Raw genomic sequence first — 7,761 nt, forward strand, 5'->3', positions numbered from 1 at the left:
TGTAACAATAACACAACTCTCTACATAGGTATGCACACCTGTTACTGTCCATCACCTGTCCTGTGACGTGTGTGTCCAGGTGCCCTAAAGAACAAGTTCTTGTACTTTACTTCAGCATTTCCATTTATGCAGTTTTAGCCTTTAATAATGGCAGAAAAATACTAAATATGCTAAATATATAGTTAAAATCTTTAGAGGAAAATCAGCAACTGACAGCTGGCCGTTTGGTCATGGATTTTCAACGTCCGGATATGACGTGCAAGGTACCCTGGCTGCATTGGTTGTTGACATTCTGGGACTCTGTGTCAAGTTCTGCCTGTTACATGCATTGTCTTATTTCAAATTAAACTTCTGTTTTCACAGGGAATTTAACGTTTACATACAGTCTCTTTCAAAATAAAAGCACTATGTCGATACAACAAAAGCAAGTGGTTAGGCTTAGAAAAAAAGAACAGGGTTTGGCTTTAGAATCTTACTCTTCCGGGTGAAGGTCAGTGTTTGTTGGACCCATCCACCACCACTCCCGCCCACCCCGGGCAGACATTCGCAGCCTTGCGTCCTTGCGTTTCCCCCGACACCTCTGAGCGCTGTTGAACTGTAACGGCAACCAGTCGCGTATCATGCCGACGTTAAAGGATGCCTTTTTATGGAGGTTTCTGACGCCACAAGTCACTGCCCAAGCGACACCGGGCTCCCTCAAGAACTGGACTCAAGTTTGGTTTTGAAGTACTTGTACTTTACTTGAGTATTTACGTTAACCTTTTCTGTCAGTGTCTGATGTCACAAGTCACTGCCCATGACTTTGGAGTGAGACCAGGTTGGCCCATTAAGCACAAAATATATACATTTTTGAAAGTGGGAGGACACAAACAAGATTTTGAGAAGAGGCGGGACTTGGATTACAACACACACATCAAGGTAGCATGACTTCATCCCCTGCTCAGGACACCATTACTCCTCAGCTGTATATCTTTACATAACAAGCAGTTGTTTGCTGCTATGTTTTTTAAGATATTTTTTGGGCATTTTTTAGCCTTTAATTGATAGGACAGATTAGTGTGAAGGAGGGAGAGAGAGAGGGAGTGACATGCAGCAAGGGGCCATAGGCTGGAGTCGAACCCGGGCTGCTGCAGCAACAGCCTTGTACATGGGGTGCCTGCTCTACCACTAAGCCACCAACGCCCCAGCTGCTATGTTAATGTTCTGAATGTTCTATAGAGCTCAAATCCTAAATCTGACGCTGTAAAGTAACTCCAGCTGTCACAAAGTGTGGTGAATTTAAAAAGGTGACCAACAATATTTCTCCTGAGATGTAGTGGAGTAGAGGTAACCTCTGATGGAAATATGAGCACCTCAAAATTGTACCGAAGTACAGCATTTGAGTAAATGTACTTTGCTCATTTGGAAAAGTGGAACCAAAGAATGTTTTGCTTGATGAATGACATAAACTACTTATCAATTATTAAAGTTATTGTTGATTTATTTTCTGTTTATTGACTACCGCAGCAACCTGCAAGTCCGGAGCCGAATGCAACTTTTTAGAGCCCAGTCTCACACTGAAGTCATCGAAAATCCAGCATTTGGGCAGTGACTTACAGCGTCAGAAACAAATGACAAAAGGCGTCCTTTAACATCGGCATGATACTTGTCCAGTTGCTGTTATAGTTTAACTGCACCTGGCAGCATCAGGGGGAAATGCGGCGGGACAAGTACGAAAGTTAAGACGTCAAAATTCCAAGTGAGGTTGGTGGGAGGGGTGTTGGATGGATCCAACATACACCGACTTTCACCTGAGAGAGCGGTGTTCGTATCGTTCATAAGATAAAGCCAAACCATGTTGTTTTTTCCTAAAAAGAGAAGGACTTTAATACATTGAAACAACATTAAAGAGACAAAATGATGGTTATCCAACCTGGTAACACTCCGAAGTGGTCGAAATCTGGCGCTTGGGCAGTGACTTGTGGCGTCAGAAACAAACGAAAAAAGGTGTTCTTTAACGTCGGAGTGATACGTGGGTGGTTGTCGTTATAGTTTAACAGTGCCTGGCCAGTGTCAGAGGGAAACGTGGCGGGACAAGAACGAAGATAGGCGATGAAAATCCAAGTGAGGCTTGCAGGAGGGGTGGTGGATGGGTCCAAGAAACACAGACTTTCACCCGAGAGAGCAGTGTTTGCTTCTCGTAAGATTCTAAAGCCAAACCCTGTTCTTTTTTCCTAAACCTAACCACATGCTTTTGTAACATCAACTAGCTAGCTAATTAGCTAATTAGCCATCATGACGTCAGCATACTGGCAATTTCTTTTGTTAAAGAAAAGGACTTTAATACATTGAAATGACATTAAACTAAGACAAAATGATGGTTATCAAACCCGGTCTCACTCCAAAGTCGTAACTTGTGGCGTCGGACACTGACGAAAAAAGCCGTCCTTTCATGTCTGCATGATTTGTGGCCGTTGGCCATCGTAGTTTAAGGTGTGAAGGGGAAACGCAGTGGTACAAGTGCAAACGTTAAGGCAATGAAAGTCTGACTGGGGCAGACGGGAGGGGTGGTGGATGGGTCCAACAAACACTGACCTTCACTCAGGTTCACGTCCTGTGAGATTCTAAAGCCAAACCCTGTTCTTCTTTCCTAAACCTAACCATGTGTGTTTGTTGCTGAAAGAAAAAAAAAAAGTCTATTCTTAATGTTGTACTGATTTAGTGCGTTTATTTTGAAAGAGACTGTATGTAAACGTTAAAATTCCTGTAAAAACTGAAGTATATTTTGAAAGAAGACAATGCATCTAACAGGCAGAACTTGACACAGCGTCCCAGAACGTTAACAACCAATGCACCCAGGGTACCTTGCATGTCAAATATTGACGTGGAAAGTTCATGACTAACCGTTGATCTGTGATGAGGTCAGAGTGAGAATGTGTTCATCACCTTTACTTTAGGTTTAAGATGCAGGACTTGCACCTGTGACAAAGTATTTTTACAGCGTGGTTTTGCTACTTTGACTTAAATAGACGATCTGAGTACTTCCTCTACGGCTGCCTCTCTTTGCCACTCACACAACATGAAACGTCCCCTCTGCTGTTCACACCCTGCACTTTGAGGACGTTTGTCAGGGATCCTGAAATAATAAGAAGGTGTGATGTGTGTGTTGCTCCTCTCTGGGTGGCTGTAGCAGAAATGTTATTGCTGAAGGAACAGATAGGTGCTAGTGGCTAAACTTAACTCGCTGTAAATCACACACGTGCACACACACAAACACACACACAGACAGGCGAGACAATATGTGTGCCCATGCATGTCTTGACTTAAGCCTTTTGTGAGGCGCTGCTGGCCTCCCACCTGGTTTCTCTCCTCCGACCACTAGTATAAACCGAGTGTGTTTCTGCCCTGTAAGACTAAACTTATGATTGGGGGGGCTGGGTGGGATGCAATGTGTGTGTGTGGTTGTGTGTGTGTGTGTGTGTGCGTGTGGAAAGGGAGCAGCAGGAATTGTAATGGGGCAGCAGCAGTGTTGGTAATGGCTGGTCAGCTGGTATGGCGAGTATTCAGGGCGGGGGCAGTGCATTGTCCTCTCATAGCTCCAACAATGCCCCTCTGAGCAGGCAGGCCACACATCTACCAGTCACGGGCCTCTCTCTCTGCCTCTGCCTCTGCCTCTGCTTTTCTTTCTGTCTGCCATATTTATTCAGCCCATAGTGAAGTGTGGAGTGAGATGTGATACGCAGCACCGTCCCTGACCTTTGGCTGAAACGTCAAGGTCAACCAGTAACCCTGGTTAATATTAGAGCACACGTCCCTGTGAAAACATGACACCTGACGTGTTCGTTAACACTTTAAATGATTACAAAATGCTTCAGATGTTGCAAATATTCACCACTGCAGCTATTTTAATAGTTTACATTCATTTATTGGTCACATTATGAATGCACACGATCGCCTACATGATCTAATGGACGCCATTCATGTATCTGTTGACCATTATATCATTAAATCATTCTAGTTCTGAAACATTTCATCTTTGAATTGATTGTCAGCAGACAATGTATTCACTGACAACTATTCTGACAATTGATTAATTAGTTTGAGTCATTAATCCATGGGTGGACTCTGAGACAATGGGTCCCTGGGCACAGATACGCAAAAGGCCCCACCATCTCTCGAGTATGGTCTCACTCTGAAGTCATTGAAATCTGGTGCTTGGGCAGTGACTTGTGGCGTCAGAAACCAACGAAGAAAGGCATCCTTTAACGCCGGCATTATACGGGGCCAGTTGCCATTATAGTTAAACGGCACCCTACGGCATCAGGGGGAAACAAGACAGGACAAGGACGAAAGTTAAGGTGGCAAAAGTTCGACTGGGGTGGGCCAGAGTGGTGGTGGATGTGTCCAACAAACATCGACTTTCACCCGTAAGAGTGGTGCTCCCGTCCCGTAAGATTCTAAGGCCAAACCCTGTTCTTATTTTCTAAACCCAACCACGTGCTTTTATTATTGAAGGGGGGAAAAAACAACATAGTGCTCTTATTTTGAAAGAGACTGTATGTAAAGTTAAATTTCCTGTGAAAACAGAAGTGTATTTTGAAAGAAGACAATGCATGTAACAGGCAAAACTTGACACAGTGTCCTAGAACGTCAACAACCAACACACCCAGGGCACCTTGCACACTGTATGTGGACGTGGAAAGTCCATGACCAAGCGTCAATATGTGACGAGGTCGGAGTGAGAATGTGTTGTCCTCTCCTACAGAAGTAAGACACACAATTTGGCCCACTCCCCAATCGTATTTCAACACCTATCCATCGTTCTTTAGTGCAACATTGCCCCACAGAACAGTACAAGGGGTAATATGTGATAATATTTCTTCAGGGAGTGCAGTTAGTTACAGTGTGGGCTCCATGTTTACTCTTATGTATCACAAATTCCCCTCAGGCATGAATAAAGATTCCTGATTTTGATTCTGACATTCGCAACGTCCAGCAACACTCATCGAGTCTGTTTACTAAACACCAGTGTACCAGTCTTGGCAGATTGTCCCATTTCTTAGGGGAAGTTTAAACTATCATATTTTTGGAGAAATGAAAGTGTGATTCCAGAGAGAAGCAGACAGAGGGGTCTACAGTCTGTGTTTGAAGGATATATCCAGGATGTCAAACTGACTCAGCAGCAACAACAGGTTAAAAAGACAAAGATAGTTAGAAGCTAAAGCCGAACTATAGGCTACAGATCACAGTGTAAAAGTGAACCACCACATCACTGCTGATCAACACACAAGACAATGAATATAAAGGGAAACTTTGCTGATATTGAACCAGCTGTGTGGCATCACAGTGTGTGCAGATGAATGGTGTTTGGCTTCACTCCCGTGCCGCTGCCAGCACCTGGGCGGGCAGGGATCTCCAGGGGAAGTCAAACAGCGTTCGTGCGATGACACAGAGCTGGTTGAATATTAGCAAAGTTTCCCTGCTCCTTTCACTGGTTCCTGTACAGCAGGGTCGGTCTTTGTTTCACTGTTATAATCATTACAAAGCAAAAGCAGCATGTGTATACATTCAGTAGGCTATATCTTCAGTAGCTAGCTAGCTAACCCTACACTTTTCAGGGTTTGATTTGGGAACAGGGAAGAAACGTAGATCTTTCTCCAACCTCTCCAGGTAACGAGTATCATTAATACACGACGTGCCCCAGGCACAACATTTAGCTTTCATGCCTATTTATCCTTTTTATCCTTTTCACTTATATTTGATATTTTTACACTTATATCTTATTTCTCCTATGTAGCTTGGTACATGACAATAAAACTGTTCGTATTCGTAAAACAAGTCAAGTCACAAAACATGTAATGACACCAATTTTAAAGTCTCTTCTTTGGCTTCCTGTGTGCTTTAAAATTGATTTTAAGATCCTCTTATTGATTTGTAAAGCTCTTAGTCCTACCTATTTGTCAGATTTGCTTTTGTCGTATGAACCCTCTATAACCCTCAGGTCCTTTTAACCATCCCCGATGTCAGAACAAAAACTCACGGCGAGGCATCATTTCATAACTATGGTCCATGTCTGTGGAAAAATGCAAACTGAAGACGTACCTGGCTTTTAACTGAACTATCTTTTTATTTTATTCAATTATTATTAATTTAATTGTATTTAATTTTATTTTAGTTATTTAATATTTATGATTATTGTGCATGTGTCACGTTCAAAGCAAAAATGGCGAACACTCACCAGATCCAGCTTCTCAGATGTGATGATTAGCCGCTATTATCTGCTTTAAGTCGACTAAGGTTTTGGAGTGCTGAATGGACAAAATAAGACATTTAAAGATGCTACTTTGATTCTGGGGAACTGGAATGGACATGTTTCACTGTTGTCCGATATTTTAGGAACCGAACATGAAATAACTGGCAGATAAATGGATCATAAAGATGATTGTTAGCTCATTTTTCACTACTTTCTGACATCTTTTATAATAAACAGGTATAAAAAAATAATCAAAACACTGATAAATAAGAAAAAAATAATTGCTTGTCGCAGTCTTAATGTTAATATAATGTTTCAGCCAACCAAATTCAAGCATTTATATTGTCGTACACATGGTTTAAATCACTGTGAATTGAATTTCTTTGGGTTTTGGCTTGCTGGTCACACAAATCTAAAGATGTCTGGAAGTGTGGTGGTCATGCTTTTACTCTTTTCTGACATTTTATACTCAAAACAATTAATTGATTAATCAGAAATGTAATACATCCATTAATCTATGGCGAAAATAATATTCATCTCCAGTCTGAATCCATTTTGTTTTCTCCAAAATGTGTGGAGACGTGTGAGGTTTTGTACCTCTGTCATCAGTGTCAGTAAAATGGGTCTTATTAAGGTGTTAACAACATTACATATTAAGGGAATGAAATAGATTTTCTTCACCTTTAAGGTTTTCCAGCAGTGGAAGTTATCATCCCTGATGGAAAGACGCCCTCTTGTGGACTTTTCCTGTATCTGAAACTTTTCAGAGAGAGAACTCCAAAGTGTTGATGCGTGCCAGCAGATTTGTCAGTGACAGGGAGGAAGTTTGGTGGACATTTTGTGGCAAAAATAAACCACATCTGAACACAAGTTTGGGGTAACTGTTGGCTGCAGGCAATGACCAAAACAGTGGGAGTGTAGGTGAAACCACAGATTAGGCTGTGACAGAGAAGAAAGTGAGTCAGCTGGAAACCTGACTACATGTGAGATTACTGTTGGAGATGTTTAACGGATCAGATTCACTGTCAGTCAGGAGGATCTGATCTCAGTTTGTTACCTGCAGTCACCAACAGAGAGCAGCAGAAGACAGGAAGCACACAGGATGATTTGCAGCTTGTTCAGAGCTGTTGGAGAGGATCGAGTCAAAGGCGGAATTTTATTTGGTTAATTATGTTTCTGAAAGTTAATTTCTTCCATAAATGTATTATTATCGAACAGAAGCAGCTCTGATGGCAGTCAAGAAGCTGTTTTTTGTTCTGCAGTCGCATAAAAACAAGTGTCGGTCACGAAAACTGTGACTCCCAGAAGCAAAACTGACACTGAAACCAGAAGTGGAAAGTGAATACATACTCTCACCGGCCACTTTATTAGGTACACCTTGCTAGTACCAGGTTGGACGCCGTTTTTAATTCTTTGTGTCATAGATCCGACAAGGTGCTGGAAACATTCCTCAGAGATTTTGGTCCATATTGACATGATGACATCACACAGTTGCTGCAGATTTGTCAGCTGCACATCCATGATGAGAA

This window comes from Epinephelus moara, chromosome 13, assembly GCF_006386435.1.
Source record: "Epinephelus moara isolate mb chromosome 13, YSFRI_EMoa_1.0, whole genome shotgun sequence".
Taxonomy (NCBI): Eukaryota; Metazoa; Chordata; class Actinopteri; order Perciformes; family Serranidae; genus Epinephelus; species Epinephelus moara.